This window comes from Buteo buteo, chromosome 1 (genome assembly GCF_964188355.1).
Source record: "Buteo buteo chromosome 1, bButBut1.hap1.1, whole genome shotgun sequence".
Taxonomy (NCBI): Eukaryota; Metazoa; Chordata; class Aves; order Accipitriformes; family Accipitridae; genus Buteo; species Buteo buteo.
This window is the reverse complement of record NC_134171.1, coordinates 9,217,624-9,236,565: the sequence shown is the minus strand read 5'-3', so window position 1 is coordinate 9,236,565 and position 18,942 is coordinate 9,217,624. Positions and strand designations below refer to the sequence as shown.

Genomic DNA, 18,942 nt, shown 5'->3' with positions numbered 1-18,942 from the left:
CAAGAAAAAGGACTAGGCTCTTTGTCAGAAGAGGACAATAGTGCAGAAAAGAAGAAAAGGGGCAAGGAAAGAAAATGATCAGCAACAGATAAACAAGCAGTACTGTGAGCTTAGAATTGATGCAAGGAGGTCTAGAAGACAGGACGTGAAAGAATGAAGTGAGATAGAACACTGCCAAGATCTGGTTGATCAGAGTTGCAAGAGCAAGGTCCTGAAGCAGCTGAGCATATGATTAGATTTGGTAGTTAAATTAACTGCACTCATGCCAGACCACCATATCACATAGAAGCAAAAGCAATCCCTTATCTTTTTCTAGATGACTCTCTATCTATAGAAAAGGAAACCGGGGGGGTGGGGGTGGTTAGGGAAAGGAAGGGGACAAAAGCACCACACGCTAGTAGCAGCTAATAAACTTAAGCTAGTATTGTCCCATATTGACTGTCCGGTGACCCAATAAGTACCATTTTCACTTACAAAGAGGAAAAAACATGATAGCCAAGGAGTCTGCTGAATAAACATGATATTTTGGCTTGCGAACAAATAGCTTTCAGTAAGCAAAAGAAGATTTGCCTTACCAGAGAAAGGTCTCTAGATATTTTAATCAGACAATGACAATCGGACAATCCTTGCAATGCCTTTGTACACATTTTCATACTAAAAAAACAGGTTCTACATAAGGCAAATTATTTTGCGGACATTTTAAATAATGTTATTAATTACTTGAAGGTCCATCATCTGACAGGAGTCATGAGCCAAATACAGTTAGTCTGCATGTCAGATTCCTCCTTCACTGTCCAGGCCACTATCACTTATGTGATATTTATTATTCATTTCTTCCACATCTGCTGCAATTTCAGAGATGCTTTTCTTGTGTGTCAGAAATAATGGAGTAGTCCATTCCTTCCAATTCTGCCAAAGGGAGTGAACAGAGTAAGTAATCAACAAGCGTCACTATTAAAATACAACTTTTGTTTTCTCTAAGGGTTTTCTTAAAGCCATTTCTCAGGTGAATTACTTGGGATTGGGGGGGGGGGGGATGGGAAGAGGGGGAAGATGACACACCTAAATACAAATTCACAGTAAGAGAACTTCATCCACAAAAGCTATTTTTATTACCTACAAATCAGGCTTTCAGCTGGCACTGAAAAAGCTAATAGATGGCTGCTGCTTTTTTCTGTAAAGATAGTTTTCAGATAAGTCTTCTCCATTCTCTCATCAACTTTAAGACCAAAGGTTATTCCTATTTTCAGATCAGAATGAGACAAAATACTTACAGAGATTAGTAAAGTTATAACACATTCTTGCTAATACATTTGAAAACTTGAGTATGCTTATTCACATTATCTTGTACAAACCCCCTAAAATATAGGTAGAGACGAGACATGTTTACTATCATGCAGTACTGTTCTTCATTATATTAAAATAATGAAAAATTACTACAGGATGCAAACAGAATTTACTTCTAGAAGAAAACACATAACTGAAAATTGCATTGTGGATTTGCCAAAAATTTTTTTACAAACCAGCTCTAGCCAGCAAATTCAACAACAGTATCACTCATGAAGAAAACCATTACTGTAGTAGTTGACAGAGAAGTGAAAATAATTATACCAAAACTTTCTAACAGTTTACCACTGGTCTTAGAAAAGACTTAGGAAAGGAGAAAAAAAAAAAAGGAAACTTTAGTCCAAAGGCACCAATTTTGAGTTTAAAAGCACCTGAAGTAGAGACTTCACTAGTCTTGCAGTAGATATACAATGATTTCAATTAACCAATCAGCTGGCAAGGCTGACCTACAAAGTATTTTTAAGTGAGTAAATGAAAGTTTCCTTACAGTTATAGTACATAATAATGTTTATATAGAGACATAATATACATTTGCAGAAAAAAATCAAGCATATTTTGAAAAATGTGTGAAAAGGGTTAGTGCACTTACAGTTGCACTTATGCTTATTTGCCACCCAATTATTTTTGAAAAAAATTAGTATCAATCTTTTCTAATTTGTTTTGGGGTTGCTTTTTTTTTTGCCCCACTGGATAAAATTTTAGAACTTAATTGTTACAGCCTATTTTCATCAACTGAAACAATTATTTATTGCCTTCTCATGAAGGCAATAGGCAATACCAGCTTGTACAGCTAAGAACTGTAGAATGGCAAGCGAAGAATTTCTTCACTTCAAATATTACTTGCTACTGCAGAAAGCAAGCTTACAAAACTTATGGACTTGACTTTTTGTTCCTCCTCAGGAAAGGCTTTTGCAGCCAACCCTCGCTGCTGAGGACAAGGCTAGAAGATTCTGTAACAGGACTGCTCCCCATTAATTCATTTTCTTCAAAATCAGAAGAAATACTCTTCTCCACTGCTGCAGAAATTTGTCAGTTCCACTCCTGCAGCTGAAGGTGGGTGGTGAAGGAAGGAGACAGATTTGAGTAAATTCAAATTCTTGCAAAACATTGTATTTCTGTCTGAAGACAGAATACAGATACTACTGTGGTGGGACCACAAATCAAATAGAAAAGAATTGCTTCTCCTCTGCAGATAAGCAGAGAGAAACACTGGTGCCTAAAATGGTAGGAATGACTGGATTTACCACCAGTATTTAATAAACACTGAAAGGTAGCCCTCAACAGTTGCTTAACAAATGGCTGAAAGTAAATTAAAAAAAGTTATGTTTTCAAATGCAAACCTGAGACTTTTCTGTCTCCTGGAGAGTTCCAAATGGTTCAGCTGAAGGGAATGGCCCCTTTCTAGCAAAAAAAGGACTCGACAATTTAGTACAGCCAGAATACTCATTCAGTCTAGGTCTTTACTCACCAATGAAATGATGTCTGTCTTTCAGGTGGGCCAGAGTTGTGCATCTGGCTTCTACTTAGCTTGGGAATGAAGAACCAAATGCAAACTCAACTAGCTCAGCACTTAGGTGCAGAGTTCCTTCCTTATTTACACTGCTTTTTCACCTGGTCCAAGTCTACTTCAATTTCCCACCGCTTCTTTAATCCCACTACTTTTTCTTTTCAGCATCCTACCTCCACTCCTTGCACATATCTTCAGGACCTGGATCCTCTGGTTCTACATAATACTCACTGCAGTAGATAAACGCACTATAATCTGTTTGTTTCCTCTTCACTGTGGCAAATGATTCTGCCCTTATTCCCGCATGTAGTCATGACAGCATAGCAATTGCCTGAAGCTTCACCGAGAGTATCATGAAAATTTCCGATCGTGCTAATTCTGAGAAGGGAAGATCAAATCTGGGATGACACCACAAAATAAGTTATCAATATAAGTAATAAATCAAATTGTAGTATTAACAAAACGTTATCCGCTACACCTCTACAGAAATAAACAATGTTGCCCAGATGAGACCAGACAGCAACTAATTTTAATAGAGGATACAATCAGTTTTCCTAGACCCTTAAAACTCTGCTATCTTTTGTCTATCGTGGCATTAAAACCTGTTCACCCAAGTGAGTGGATTTAGATTCCAGAAGCACACTTGGTGCACTGGAATCATTCTAAAAACCAGCGTTGTGATGTTGGTGATATATGAGGCCTTGTCAATTGTATGAAAGCCTAGCTATATGCATACATAGAAGAGTATCATAGTCTTTATCACAGAGCAGTATTTGGCCATGTCTTCACATTGCACTGGTAACGCACCTCTCTAATATGGACAGGTAACATGTAAAAATATATATTTCTTTCACCCAGTACATTCAACTTCACATCCCAAAACATTAAGTAAAGAAATGGAAGGTAAAGTTCAGAGGTCGTTAATACTGACTCAACAGCACTATGAAATTTTACTTATAGACTTGCACCTTTCATCAAGAACTGTATATATCACTATCCGACCAATAACTATATCTAGAATGTAATCCTGCCCATACTGTGCTAATTCTGGTCTACTTTACACGTAGACTGTAACTATATACATGAGACTATGTTAATTATTCCATCAATGTATTACCTTGAAGCAAAACACACACACACAACTGATGTATGCCAGGAACACTCAAACAAGGCTCAAGACTTGGAACACTAGACACTCCCCAAACAAATCCAAATACTTGCTATTAAGTGGTCTTTCTGGTTCGGACATTATTTGAAGTATTTCCCTGGGCTGGGGCTTTAACATGCTCTTGCCAAAATCCATTACCACCATTTTCATGGTTCTTAACTCCCTTTCTATTTCTTTTGCTATGTCTACATCAAGAATCTCTCCAGAAGAACAATTAGCATAACTGTTACAGGTAAAAGATCTGGAATTTGAGGCAAGTTTTAGGTTTCTGCAGATATAGTGTAGCTCATCCATTTAACTTGGAGACAGAAAGATAAAACATGTTCCTGTCCAACAAACCAATTCCTTCTTGTCCACTTTCCAAAACTTCTGTGTTGAGAGGTTTCCAATGGGTATCTCTTACCATTTTTGCTGTCCTTCCTCTCAGCATAGCTCTAGCTCTGTGGATTACTTCACTGCCTTATCAAATTTAGCTCTTCAGACAAATGCTGTTGTACCTACTTCTTATGGGAAAATCTAAAAAGTTTTGACTGTAGAAATAAGTCGTGTTAAGCAACTGTAGTTCCTATCCTTACTTGCAGAGTTTCTGAAGGCTCAGCTATCACTACCACTTTTGAACCAAGCATTCACCTGATGAATTGATATTGTATGCACACTTTCTACTACACTTTTTAAGCCTACTACTTGGGTTTTGCACTATTGTTGAATTTCAGTCATGTTTCACATTTAATCACAGCATTTGTTTTTGTTCAGGAGTGCTACTACAAAACAGCTTCTGATGGTCTGCATTTTGCATCCACAGAAAAATCACAACATTAATTTCATTCTGAAGTATCTGATTGAAAGTTCTTGGCAACTACTCCACACAGCGAAATGATCCATATTCATATCTTTCATCCTACACTGCTCTCCAAGGTTCATACTTTGGCTTAAATCCCTCTGGCTTTATTATCAGACTAGAATCTGTGCATTCTTTACTACAGAGATAACTCACCAATTTAGATGTTTCTGAGTGCCAGTGCAGTCAGGTTCTTTGCTCCAATGGCATCCCACCAAGGCTGGCAAGTTCCACGATTGATTTATCTGATACACGATCTTGGGAACCTCAGCTCCACAGACTAACCCATGCCACAGCATGAACATTTATTCAACCTCAACTTATTATAATGAATAAATAAACAAAATGGGTCCCAAATGCTATGCTAGGAGGCTGCATTAGTGCATCTCCTCCCTACTGCTTTTTTTATTCTTTTATCAGTAGCTTTTCAAAATATTTCAAATGGCATTTAGCTCATACTTCTAATAAAATCTTCCCTAACCTCAACCTTCTTTCTTGAAAATATTTTTGTCACAAAATATTTAATATTCTGCTCCTTGATGTATCTCTTATTTAGTAAGGCAGAACTCAGAGAGCAGGCCAACATTCACTCTCTATTATGTTTATGACTACGGCAAAGAAAACATGGAATTCTGATGTTAGCCCTCAAGGCCAAATATGTTTAAAGATGATTATTATTTTAAAACACAGATTTTTTTTATGTGTGTTTTAGCACAGATGTGAGATATCAGTATTTTAATATTTTGATACGAGGCACAGGCTAGAAGAAGTTTCACAAAAGACAGTTAAATGGCCAACTCTGCCAGCCAACAGAACAAGACCGCCCTGTGCTTCCCCAAAGAGCCACTCAGAAAACTGACAGTATCCTTCACAGACAACAGAAGAAAAACGTTAAAGCTTCTATGAAAGTCTATTTCAAAAGCATTTCATGCTATAGTTTTCCAGTCATTTGCCACATATGTATCCTTACCCCAAATATGGATGAATATAAAATAGCTCCAATTTGTACTGGGGAGCTGAATACCAAAGTTCAAAACAAGATCAAATTGCTATCTTGCACCAAGATAAAAATAGGACAAGTAAAAGGATGGGGACAAAACTAGAAACCGAGCCATCACCTGTTGAGTAACCCTTGCAATTTAACACATGCTTTAAGTCACTTATATTTTTATCAGTTTCAAATTATGTCAAATATGAGAACCTACATCAATGGTGCCCCACAGCAAAGTAATTTTGCCCAACGTAAGAATACTCTGAAGTATGTATGGGCTTTTCCCTACTTAGTAAATTTAATTTGATTGCTATGAAATGTTCAAGAAGATTTTCAAACATCTACTTTCACATGTAGCTCATCACACCGTTGTACTATCGGAACAATTTCCACGTAATGGTATTATTTCTCAACATTAGCAAGAAGGATAGTAGAAATCTTGCTTTTGGTTCAACCATGATTAACAGGTATTTGTTTACTGCACACAAAATGCATTTTAAAAAATTCAGTGTACGGTATACTCTGTTACACGCTTCTGACAGAAGCGGCTTTTCAAATGTTCCAGAGTCAATAGATTACCTGTGCTAAAGTTTAAAGTTGCTTGCGAGCAAAGTAATACATGATGGACTATGCATTAACCTATCATCGCCATACACAAGGTATTAGTATATATGATCCGTTTTCCAGGAATCTTGTGTATTTTTGTAGCTTTCCATTCACCAGATGGGCAGCAGAATAGAGTATGGTCTAAGTTTCCCTTATAATGCATTCCAAAAACTTCCCTTCCTGCTGATGCTAAAAAAATATAAAATAACTATGCTAGACACCATCAACTTGGTAAGAACATTAAAAATAGCACTTGATATATCACTTTTGTCATTTCCGTCAGTGTAAACTGGAAGGAAAAAGGTAAATACATTTACACAGCTGTCTTATTACCTCCAATGACTGCAGGTCATAGCGAAGCTAATTTGAAGGTACCGTGAAGGGGGAATTTAGGTAGTTTCTCTCTTTTCCTTCAAAAAATGTTCTCAGAACCAAAGCCTTCCAAGCAACCGTTAATTTTATAAGAAAGCTAACCAACCCATTCAACCAGCTATACAAATTTACAAGCTGCACGGTGACTACTGGCAGATCAACAAGGCTCTCCTCACCCACCCCCTTTCTCCCAAGTTCTCCACAATTATGCACCAAAGGAAATTTGGACTCCCATGCCAAGCTCTGACGGAAAATTATTTTCTCTCTCCGCTTTACCACCTGACCACTTATCCTCGTGCCATATTCCATCTCTACCTTCTCATTTACACCACTGAGGTTCCAAGCACATCCTCGGTGAAGACACTTCTCAAAGCTACATCCTAAGTGGAAAGTGATGCTTCCTAGAAACATGGACTTACTTATCCACTTAGATCCACTTCAGTATCTCCACTCTTCCTTCATCCAAAGGCTAGATTCGAGAATTATACCAGATCTATCATATTTACTCAACAGTAAGGTCATTTCATTTGTCTTTGCAGAAAAGTAATGAAAGAGCTCAAATAGTATAGCCACAAACATAGTATTAAAGTATGCAGTCATCATCATCTACTGCATTACTGTTAGTCCCACCAAGCATTTCTTTACTGATGTTTGATTACTGAATGTTAGGGTATCTGTTCTTTTCAGCAATACCACTTAGTGGATGCTTCCCATTGTGCAGCACAGTGCTCAAGGAGAGGTGATTTTTTTTTTTTTTTTCCTAGAAAAGGCTAGGCACTCTACCTTGTTCTACACAGAAAATACTTGCAGTTTTCATGCATTCAACCATCTTCTATGCTTAAAACCTAAGAGGTGCGTTGTAGTTATGTAAGCAGCAATGACCAGAGGTGACTGAAATGCTTCAAGAATTGTGCTTGTACCTTCTCCTCATCATAAACTACATCCTTGCTCCAGTAATCTGACCAGAGCAGGTGAACCTTTACATACACATGGAGTCCCAACGCAGTCGATAGGTTTTAACTAACCACAAGGAAAGACACGCATTTACCAGTCTGTAGAAATAAGGCCTCGCTTGGGAAACATAGTGACACGGGTGGAACAAAAAGCAGGCTCAGTGCAAAAGTGAGAGGTGAATGGGCCACAAAACAATAGGACACTGAAAAACAATCCTTTCTTGCCATTCCTTAGCTATTTTGTTAGCGCAATGTTTTGGACACAAACTCACATATATATAAAAATATCTATACACACACATATACATATGTATGTATGTATACGCATACACATCAATTTCATCGCCCAAATATTAGAAAGCAACCCCCTCAATAATAATTTTTGCTCCCAGTCTAAAACAAAGTGGGGTTGTTTTGTTGGAATATCCAGTCTATTGCATGCAGGCAGTAATTTAAATGCAATAGTCTCATCTGCAAAACAACAACTGGCTTCAGAAAAAGCACACAGCCCTACAGATATTAAAACAGAATTTTTTTTTATTCTTCCTAGCTGTTTGTTGGATTCATATTGAACTAAAAAGAAATATATTTTACATTTAATTTCCATTTTCTAAACTACTTCAAATCTACACCCTTAAAGTATAATGACCTAGTTTCTTCTGACATTTTCAAATAATATTTGATAAATTAGTAGGTTTTACTGTACTTTTAATACCTGCATTTTTCCGAGTATGTATGAGGGTGTATAGTCCTATAACATTGACAAGAACTAGCCATATAGTCTCCAGGAATATCCAGAGCTTTTATATTCAAATACTGAAAAATACTGTCATATTTTCTGACGGCTGCATATTAGATGAAAATCCCAGAATGTTTTAATATATGCGATATAGATGCTTACTGAAACAACCAAAAATTGCATATGCTGTAAGTATTGAGCCCTGAGTAGTCCTGCAAAACAGTGGTTTTATTCAATGATTACATCCAACAGTCAAATAATACCACACTGTGAAATTGAGGAGTTCATTAAGATTGATATGCTGCATTTCCTGAGCAAAATTCCCACAGCAAAACAAGCAAATAATAGCTTCAGCGATAAATTTACAGAGATTCTACTAACGTACGAACATTTTGGTGAAGAACCAATTTATTCTTGCAGCTGAAGCCACACATTCTATGTTTAAGGAATTTTAGTAAGCATATATACGTCCGCATAAACCACCAGCAAGGACTCTGCAAAATCTATTACAAACTTCATTGCCACCCTACAGTGTTTACAGTTACCTTCCTTAGATGCCTGAAAAGGCTAAACGCCCAACATATCTTCCTTGTTTTTTTTTAAAGCAGACCTCGTTTAGCTTACTCAGCATGGGCAGCACTAGCTCCTAAATTTAAGAATCATTATAAACCAATTTTAATGCAAATGCCAATAAGGAAACTATTCACGCACACGAAATGCATGGGCAATGACTGATACCAGCCTCTTGCTTGCTTAATGCCTGTTAGCAAGAGGCCCGTTTTCTGTGAAATCTGTTTAAATACGGTGTTTACTGTCTCTGTACTTTTACTAGTATTTACTCCTCCTCTCAGCCGACACATTTTAAAAAAACAAAACCAAAAAGCAAGTATAAATATGTTCAAGAAGTGTGGCAAATTCCCTTCTCCACCCCCAGAGCGGTAAAGCCACAGCGGATGAGCTGTAACTATGGCCTTGGGAATACAAGTTCCCCAGGCTCTTTTACCACACAAATATCAATTCAAGTTACAAGAGCCCTATCCTCTTATACTTAATGAAGATTGAGCCAACGAGCCCACACGCCTTCGCAGGAATGTTTTCTTTCCGTTTTCCTAACAAGGCTCTCCTCCCATACAGGTCCAGGATGGACTGCAGAAGGGTGTAAGTAGAAGGATCATCACACCAGTGTTTAGTGGAGGAATAAATCAAACATGGCTTCCCCCTCCATACATTTCCAGAGTTACATTCACTCCTGCTGCCGTACAATCCCAGTCCTACCCGGAGGGAAGGGGCAGGAGCAGCCTCCACCTCCCCACACCCTCACCGCCACGGCGGGGTGGGGAGGGGGGGCATTTGCAGCCACCCCACCCCTTAAGGAGGCGGTTTAAACCCTGGGGGAGGCTTTTTTTTTTTTTCCTTCCCATCGGTCCCGTGTCGTCGTCCCCCCCCCCGCCGCCTCCGGTTTTCTTTCTGATTTGCAGTGATTGATCCCCCCCCCCCTCCCCGGGGGAGGGAGGTGGGACGGGTGGGCACCTCTCCCTTACCCCTTTATGTTGCCCCCGACCTCCCGCAGCGCCGAGGAGGAGGAGGACGCGGGGAGGGGGGGAAGGATGAAGCTACAACAGCCGGGACTCCGGCTCGGCATCGCTGCTTTCCGCTCCTCCGCCACCCAAGAGTCAGGCCCAGTCAGCGGCAGAAATCCTGCGGCAGCCTCCGGGGCGGGCGGGGGCGGCGGGGGGGGGGGGGGGCCGCGGCCCCTCAGAGAGGGCCAGGTAGCGGGGGGGGGGGATGGGGAGAGGGGGAGCGAACAAAAAAACCCTCCTCCGGGGAAGGGGGAAACGGGCGCTGCGGGCTGCCCGGGTAGGGGCGGGCGATGGAGACGGCGGGGCGCCGGCGGTAAGTTTGAGGGGGAGCAGAGCCCCGGCGGAGGGGGGGGGGGGGGGGGGAGTCCCCGGGGGAAACGGATGCTCCGCGACGGGACCCCCGACCCCTACGCCGCCTCCACAGCGCTTTACCGGGCAGGGCCCGCGGTCCCAGCCCAGGAGGAGGTTCCCGGTAACCGCGGCGAGGCGCGGGGCCGGGCGGCAGCATCCCCGCCGACGAGGGAGCCTCGCCGCCGCCGCCGCCACCGCCGCTCCCGCCTCCCGCCCGGGGCCTGCGGGAACGTGCCCCGGGTGCCTCCTCCCTTCCCCGGGGAGGCGGGAGTGGGGGGGGGGGGGGGAAGCCAGCCGCGCTCCCGGCCTACTGACCTGTGCCCTAGCGCATCCTTCTCCCCCGGGAGCCGGGCGGAGGCGGCGGCGGTAGCTCGGTGCCGGGGAGCGGCGGCAGCGGCGGGAGCCGAAGCGACACGGCAACAGCGGCGGCGGCAACGGCGGCGGCTCCGGCGATCCTGCGCGGCGGCCCCGCCCCCTCCTCCGGCCAGAACCAGCGCGAAAAATCCAGGCCGCTGATTGGGCGCCGCCGCTGCGCTGCCCCTGGAGCGGCTGTTTCAAATCCCCCCGCACGGAGCCGCCCGCACGCGCGGCCCAGCGGCCCGGCGGCGGCGGCCGGGAGCAGCGCCAGCCGCCCCGCCGGCGGTGAGCGAGCGGGGACGGCGGGAGCGGGGCCCCGGCCCGCGCCGAGGGCCGCCCGCCCGCCCTGACAGGGCCGGCGCCGCCGCCGCCGGCGGCGGGGAGGAAGAGGAGGGCGGGCCGGGTGCCAGGGGAGGGAAGGCCGCGGGGCGAGGTGGGGCCGAAGGCGGGAGCTGTGTGGGGCCCGGCCCGCTCAGGGGGGGCTTGGTTCGCCGCGGTGGCGTCCCCAGGTGGGCGAGAGCGCGTCGAGGGCCCGCCGGCCCCGCAGAGGTCGGTGGAAAACACTTGTGTCTTATAAATATTTATTTTTTTTAATATCGGTGTTTATCTTCTCCCCCGCCTTGGGCGCAGGGAGGCTCGCCGTGGGCCGCACCGCCTGGTGAACGTGCCCTCCTCACCCGCTGGCCCCAGCAACCGTACACGTGCGCTCTCTGAAAATCCTGATTTAAGACAAATGTTTTGACTTTCCGTACAACTGCACACAATTTCGAGGCTGTCCGATGGTTGTAAGAACCCAAGTGCGCCTGGCTGCGAATTACCCGGGCTGTCTCTTCTGGAAGTATGGCCTGGTTTGTGGTTTTTTTTTTTGTTTTTTTTTTTTTTTTTTAAAGCTTGCACCAAAATAAGTACATGTGCTTGCAATTTGCCAATTGAAAGCACAGCTATTTTTTTAGGCCAAATGGTTAAATATCTGTCATGTTACGATAGGAACAAATATTCTCATGAACCGTCCCACCAGATAATGTAAAGCAGGTAACAGCCAACTTTTTCAAGCTTTCGATGGTTTGATAGAGGATTTGTGGAGCAGCGAGAACCTGTGTTTTCTGTACAAGGCTGAGAATATAGTTCCTCTGTGCTATAGATACTGTATTAACCTGGTAGCTAAGGGCCTAACCCAACTCCTCTGAAAGGTAAACAGATGATAATGGAGAAGGGGAACACACCAGCATCATGCTTTCTGGAGAATGGTGAAATTACACCATCTGTTACAGAAAGGCTCAGATTTATTTATTTATTTATTTTACATAATACTTAAATTACTTCTATATGTTAAAGTTTGTCAGTGTTTTTACGTGTGTGTTTCATGAAGGGTGTACCTTTCTTAGCATGGCAGTTAACAGTTGAACAGTGCAAACTTAGTGTTAATTACTTAGTAATGAAAAAATCATTGGCTGATTAAAACTTTAGTCTCAAGGTGGCTGAAGGAAATCTGTCTGTAGTGATAAAGGTATCTTAACTCATTTTACAGCCTTTCTGTTAGAAAAATACACTATCTTTAAGGTGTTAGACAAACAAGATTCAGTTTCCAAATGTCATTATTTACAGCATTAAAGATAGTGACATCACTTTTTAAAATTGCTAATTTGAATTAAGACATGATAATTTTATCGTCCACCTTCCTTTTTAAAGTTTAGTTATATGCATTTACAGAAAAAAAAAATGCTTTCTAATTAAAAATAGAGGCATCATTATCAATACAAATAAATAGAAGTACAAATTTGTGAAACCTGTTGTTTTGCTACATAAAGGCATATACAGGTGTGCTTTTCTTCCATAGTTGAACAATAATTCTAAAGTATTAAAAGTACAAAGCATGACATGTTTGCAGGGGTGCTTGCTGTTTCCCCTCCCCCAAAAACTTGCATAAGAAACCAGGTTAGTTATCAATAACTGGCATGCTACAAATGCATTATCTACTTTTCTCTCAGGAATAAATTCTGTGTTCAAGCTCAATGATATAAATTCATCTATGACTTCTTTTAAAAGAGAAACAGATTTTGATTCTGTACTTAATTACGAATGCATAAGATCCTCCAGATAATGCAGTTCTCATGTTTGCCTTCTGTGTCAGTTGTTTAAGATTTAAGTGGAAGGATTTTCCTATCATGGTCAAGGTGACAACAAATCTTCCCTAGTCCTTTCAGCTCCTATAGATCACTGGCCTTGCCTATGCTACTAAGAGTTGCAACCATGTAATTACCTCCTGATAGACCTACCATGCGAATTTCCAGGAAAGCTTATGCTGGGAGTTAACACCTTTAACTGGAATAGCACCAGTTTATACTGTACATAGACACTGGTGCAAACTTCTCCAATGTCATGACCCTTTTAAACAGAAACTGCGCATGCAGTTTTTTTAATTTCAAAACCAACTGTGTTTTCTTGAGCTTATATCATGATAATTAAAATCCCTCCATTTTTCCACTGCGGTACGCAAAGAGGCTGCTTCTTTGAAAGTAGGTATAGTTATATTACACTTCTGAAAACTGAGTTCAAAAAAGTTTTAACTTCTGATGGTGTAAATGCACATGCAGTGCAGAATGAGCTTGTGCTGACAAATAACAGGCACGCTGCATTACACTTGAGTGAAGGCTTCGAAAGAGTTGAAGTAAATGTCCTCTGATCTGTTTCTAGTAGTTGCAAATTTCCAGACTGAACCTCTTGGAGGTTTTATTCTCTTCATTACATTTTCTTGCAATTTTGAATTAGCCAATTTTTTTTTTAACAGTTTGATGTTTCTTGCATAGACAAACAGGTCATTGAAACCAAAAGATGCACAGCTAGAGCAGATAATAGTATACATTTATTAATGACTCGTGTTTCATTTGGTATCTAAAATTTTATTGCTCCATACTTTCAACTTTTATGGATATACTGTGTCAAGAAGTAATCAAGATCAATATCCTTCTGTTCAACTCAGTGAAGGAATTTAAATAAATGTAGCAGTTTCATATTGTTCTAGAAATATTTAAATATTTTAGAGATTATCAATTAGTTACTAGGCCGAAAGATAATTTACAATTTAAACACTTTTTCAAGATCATTTATTCAGCAATAATGGTAGTCAGTGCCCCTGACCTTAGGCATATATTAGGGTATACTGAAATTCTGAAGCTGAAGGAAGATTTTGTTGTTGTTGTTGTTGCCACCACAGGGACAGACAGTACCAGAAAAGCTAAGGCCTACATTGCAGTTGCTGTAGTTTCACTGCGTTAGGCAGAGCTCGGAAACAAATTCTACGTGTGTGGCACCACTCCATGCAACAGTGCAGAACTCTCTCCCCTGAGAATTTGGTCAGCCCTGTTAACAAGGAGATGGGGCACGTTTTGGGGTACTTCTAACTATTAGAAATAACGGAGATGAGCAGTCCCTGTGCTAAAGCTTTGCCTTTCTCCTGGCAAAGGCCAATTGTAATGACGGTGCAGTTAGCAAGCACGTTTAATCTCATTGTAGATCTTTGTGTCAGGAGCTTTGTGTTTGCGTTTCTCTCCTGTAGGGATCCTAAGGATTGATTGCTTTCTGAATTCCTTTCTTGTATCCCTTTTTATTTGTGTTTCAGGATTTTATATAATCTTCTGTTTAGTAAATATTTTCCTGAATGCAGATTGTCTTGGTGGCAATGTAAACATAACTACAAGTAGAGTTGAACTGAAGTTACATGAGTGCAGTCGATGAGTTAATCAGATGTTCCCAAGTTAATACAGCAGCACAGCATGTCCACAGTCTTTACTGTACTATAGGTGTTTAATGAGATAAGGACTGAACTAGGCCATATAGAATCTACAAATGTAGGTTTTTCTTGTTTCACAGACTTCCACCTATTAGGGCTAAACACTGAAGACATTGTAGTTCTACTTCAAAATGTGAATACACTGGAAAGGTTAATGCCCTCCATTGTTCTGTTTTGTTGTAGCACTGATGCAGAGATACCTTCCCAGTGTTGTCCCTCCTATCACCATTACCCTCTCCTTCATGCTGTCAGCTGGCAACCCATCACCTAAGTGCTGACTTTGGCCAGCAGTCCATGTTTTTCCTTCGGATTAACAGTGAGTAATCGTTGTTTCCAACCTGCCTGAACCCTGTCTGAACCTATCCTTAGCTATGTTAGGTATAGCTAGATAGAGCCACTGGTCCTTCAGCATGTCAGTCCATGTGTCATCATGACTGTTAAGAAAAATCTTTATCGGCATGTATGCATTTATGTCTTTGGCCATGCAACACGTTGCATGCTGTTTAATATGGAGACAGCAAGCTGCTGATGCAGAAGAAAGAATGAAGTAAAAACTTAAATCAGTGTTTCAAAATATTTTATATTAAATGTAGCATAGTCATCCTAAAATTGTAGTACTAAAAGCGTTCTTGAGAACCTACACATCTATTTGCTATTTAATTTGAATTAAGTTCATTGAAAATTCAGCATTGTGTATTAGAATTGTTTTTACTTTTAAATTCACTTGAAAATGAGAAGGTACAGGCTTTTCAGACTTTTCAAATGTTTTGTGTAATCTCATATAAAAAGGGAGTAATAGTATTGTTTAATTGCAAGTTGATTCTTTGGGAAAAAGAAAATAATCTGCTTAGAGAATTTCAAACAGAATTAGTCTCTGTCTAAATGAGAGATGTCTTAAGTGGGACTATTGCTTATAGCTTAAATACTGTTCGGACTAAGAAATTATAACCTTGATGAAAATACACAGTTAAATGTGAATAATCTTCATACTATGAGTTATACACCAGTCTGTTTACAAGATACGTTTTCACTTAGGAAAAAAAGGGAGTAAATGTCACTTTTCTCGCAAATACCTATTTCTGTTTGCCTCACTTGTGCTGAGCAGAAGGAAGGGAAGTGTCATTGAGGGAGCAAAAGGAAGAGGAAAGCTGAAGACCTGAGGGAGCGGGATACATCTTCAGGGGAAGGCAGAGGCCAAGAGAAAGGAAAACTGAGGAGCATATCCCTGCTGTTTCCCAGTGTTGGGATGATAAAAACCAGCTGTATACCAGTTCTAAGCAGCTAACATGCTCCAGCCTGGTATAAGTAACTTCAGTGCGCTAATAAATTTATCTATAGATGTTATATGTCTCTTATTATCTTCAACATCAATATGACTTAATTTAAACATTGCTGACATTCAGAATAAATCTAATCTATGTAGAAACACACAGCTTGAGGATTCAAAACACATTAACATATAATGTGTTTATAAACATAAATTTAATCTCATTTAGAAGTATAAATACTGAAGTACATTCATAATCAGAATTAATGCTTAGCACTACAGAGCAAAATTACAGGTTTTTTTTGCAAGATGTTTGGTATGCATTTCTAGATCTTTGCTTGTAAAGGCTAAAGCTTAACTCTATAACTCTTGGCTTTTGAGGAGCCGGAATGTAGGTTTGAATGTTAATTCTGCTGCATTTCAAATTACTGACTTATGCTTAATCTTCATGTAATTATTGTTCAGCAACAAACACAATGTGTTAAGTTATATAGCAATGGAAGTCTTGAAGGTTTTTTTTCTTTTTTTTTCCCTCCATTTTGGCAGAGAAGTGACTATTGATATTTCCACTCTACGCCAGTGCCAAAGAATAAAGTTTGTTAAGGGTTGAATAGGCCAGATAGATAATGCTACTTCTGTTTTCAGCAGACGCTAATGCAGTGTTTTATTTTGCACATATATTAATCTTTGCTGCCTCAGTACAGAATGGTGAGGGTAACTATGTCGGTCCTAAAGGTTAATTTCATTCTTTTTTAAGGCATGCCATTATTCTGTTAACAGTAATTGCTCTTTTTTGAATGATTAATTTGAGCATATGAACTGTTTCTAATTATGTTGGTGGCTGGCAATTTCCTGTACTGAGAAACTGTAGCTGTGATCATATCCCATTTACTCAGTATATATGCCTTGAGAAAAATGCTCATTGACAGACTTTTTCAGAGATATCCACTAATTTCGAGAACTGTTTGGAGACTTTATATAAGATGCCTAGCACTTGTTTTATATTGGTGTTGAGTACGTGCCAAATACTTGACAAATGAGGGCTGAAACAACTGGATTTGAGGCATAGGATGAGCAGGTTTGCAAATGCAGGCCTAACTGCTGAATTATCACCTGTGCTGGTTTTTGCTGTGAAAACTGAAAAGAGTAGGACGTGTTTCTTGCACATTTTACCATGTTCTTACACTCTTCCTGAGCTTGATATGCTCGCTCCTCTAAGCTATATTTGTTCGCTTCAGTTACTGTTAATGAGCCAGAGCCTACACTTTGCAGATCAGTGCAGGCATTTTATGAGACACCCTTGCTTGGTGAACGAGCCCTAGCAGGGAGTGAAAGGTGGCTGCTGAGCTGCCTGCCGGAGTTATACTGCGGTTCACTGTCAGCAGCTCAACCCTATATGCAAGAGTGATCCCACTGTGGCAGTTCTGGCTCCAGCACCGAATCTGCATCCAGTTTACATACAGTAGAAAAACATTGGACTGTCTCAGCTGCGCTTACAGCAGCTGAAATAAACTGTGATTCAAATGAAGAACGTACTCAGCACAGAAGAGGTGTTGGGCTTGGCCAGTGTGTAGGAGACAGTCTACATGAAGATTCACCCACTCTACGTTGTCTCACACTGAAGCTGGGCATGGTTGTAGTACCATTGCGCTAATAATAGCATAATTCCCATGGACACAAGCCACCATGTGTTGGACACTCCTCCTTTTGCAATTGCTACAGTAACTGGGCATGTGGTATTTGCTGAAGGGCAAACGCATCTTCTGGGTTTGAGCTGGTTCTTCAAGGCAGGAATAAACTGTTTGCACTGGTCCAAAGGAGGGATAGGCACTTAAATGGCACTCAGAATTCAGGAGTCTAACCTGTGATTCAAACCCCCACCTTCTGTCTCACCCCAGAAGACCTTTATAAGGGCTAGAAGAGGTACTTTTGCATCTGACTAGAAGTACACCGCTCCCAGCACGCAGCTTACCTAAAACACCAGAATCCCGAAACCCAGCATTCCCTCTGGTCATCTGACATAGAGGCCTTCAAAGTGTGACTAAATGCTTTGCCACGCATACCATCTTAAATGCACATTCAACATGCGTTCCTTATTTCATGTACACTTGTCAAATTGTTACATTTGACTTATATTTGGAGTCACTCTGGCAAATATATGTACTTAGCGTTGCGCATGTGAGCTGTCTCTTTGTAGCCCCAATCCTGTATGTTTCAATACAGCTGTAATCTCCAGTGCCTGCGGCGAGTCTGGTCTAGCCCACTCTAGACCTGCAGGAAGGAATAGCTGCAAGCCTTTTTGTGCTCCCTGGTTTGCCTGTAACCTGTCCCCAGGGATTTTTACAGGCAGGCAGCAGACAGCCTTTAGGCCTGGTATGGACATGTCCCTCATGATACGTTGAAGAACTTTATCAGACTTCCACTAGCTAGTTAAAACTGAACCCGTGGTCCCTGCCCCCTATACACACACTGCCTCTCCATGTATCACCCTTCTCCATTACTGTTACCACCTCTGAGGCTGGGACGTATGATCTGTTCATGAATGAGCTTGGGCACTGCTGCTGCAGTTCTCAGCCTGGCATGCAAAGGTCAACTAAGTCCCTTCATGAACGGATCACAAGTTCCTACTTCAGAGTTTTGGGCCAGAGAGCTTCTGCTGCTCAGCTACAGTCCACTGCTGCATGGCTGTCTGTCTTCATCTGACTGATGCCATCCTAAAAGTATAATAAATTAGGAGGCATGCTCTCAGTATTTACCAGTTTGCTGACTCTATGAACAGAAATAAAAAACTGAAGGATGCTTTGGAGATGTCTTTTACAATGCAATATAAACATAGTAACTAGGCCTTTTGAAAGGTCTATGGATATGCCCACACTGCGACAGTTGCTGGGCCCAGCTGATGCAGGAAAGAACATAAAGAAGTCATTGATTCAGTGGGAAACATTTACCCAAGAGTAGTGTTTGAACAGCTCAGGTCTTGGAACAGAATTAAATTTTGATAGCAGTCAATATTCATTAAAAAATTTACTGTGGCTTCTGAGAATTAATTTCTAGGTCAGCTTAAATAATCAGTTAT

At 41.3% G+C, this 18,942-nt stretch overlaps 1 protein-coding gene and 1 long non-coding RNA gene across 6 annotated transcripts in view; one reads left to right on the top strand and one right to left on the bottom strand.

The window, feature by feature from the left end:
* NSD2 (nuclear receptor binding SET domain protein 2) overlaps positions 1-18,942 on the bottom strand; it is a 105,164-nt gene that overhangs the window by 68,112 nt on the left and 18,110 nt on the right. The window contains exons 1-2 of one of the 5 annotated variants that reach the window (XM_075059046.1): positions 1,117-1,344; positions 721-909 (exon numbers count right to left, since the gene is read on the bottom strand). The exons of 2 other annotated variants lie outside the window; for them this stretch is intronic. The gene's annotated coding sequence lies outside the window, so the exon portion shown is untranslated. Of the gene's footprint in view, positions 1-720; positions 910-1,116; positions 1,345-10,062; positions 10,081-10,767; positions 10,966-18,942 lie in introns of those variants that run through there. 2 more of the 5 variants (XM_075058963.1, XM_075059200.1) reach the window with 2 other exon arrangements.
* LOC142025694 (uncharacterized) lies at positions 11,396-16,724 on the top strand. Its single transcript, XR_012648710.1, has 3 exons — positions 11,396-11,657; positions 14,783-14,915; positions 15,705-16,724. It is a non-coding gene; the product is annotated as an uncharacterized LOC142025694 (long non-coding RNA).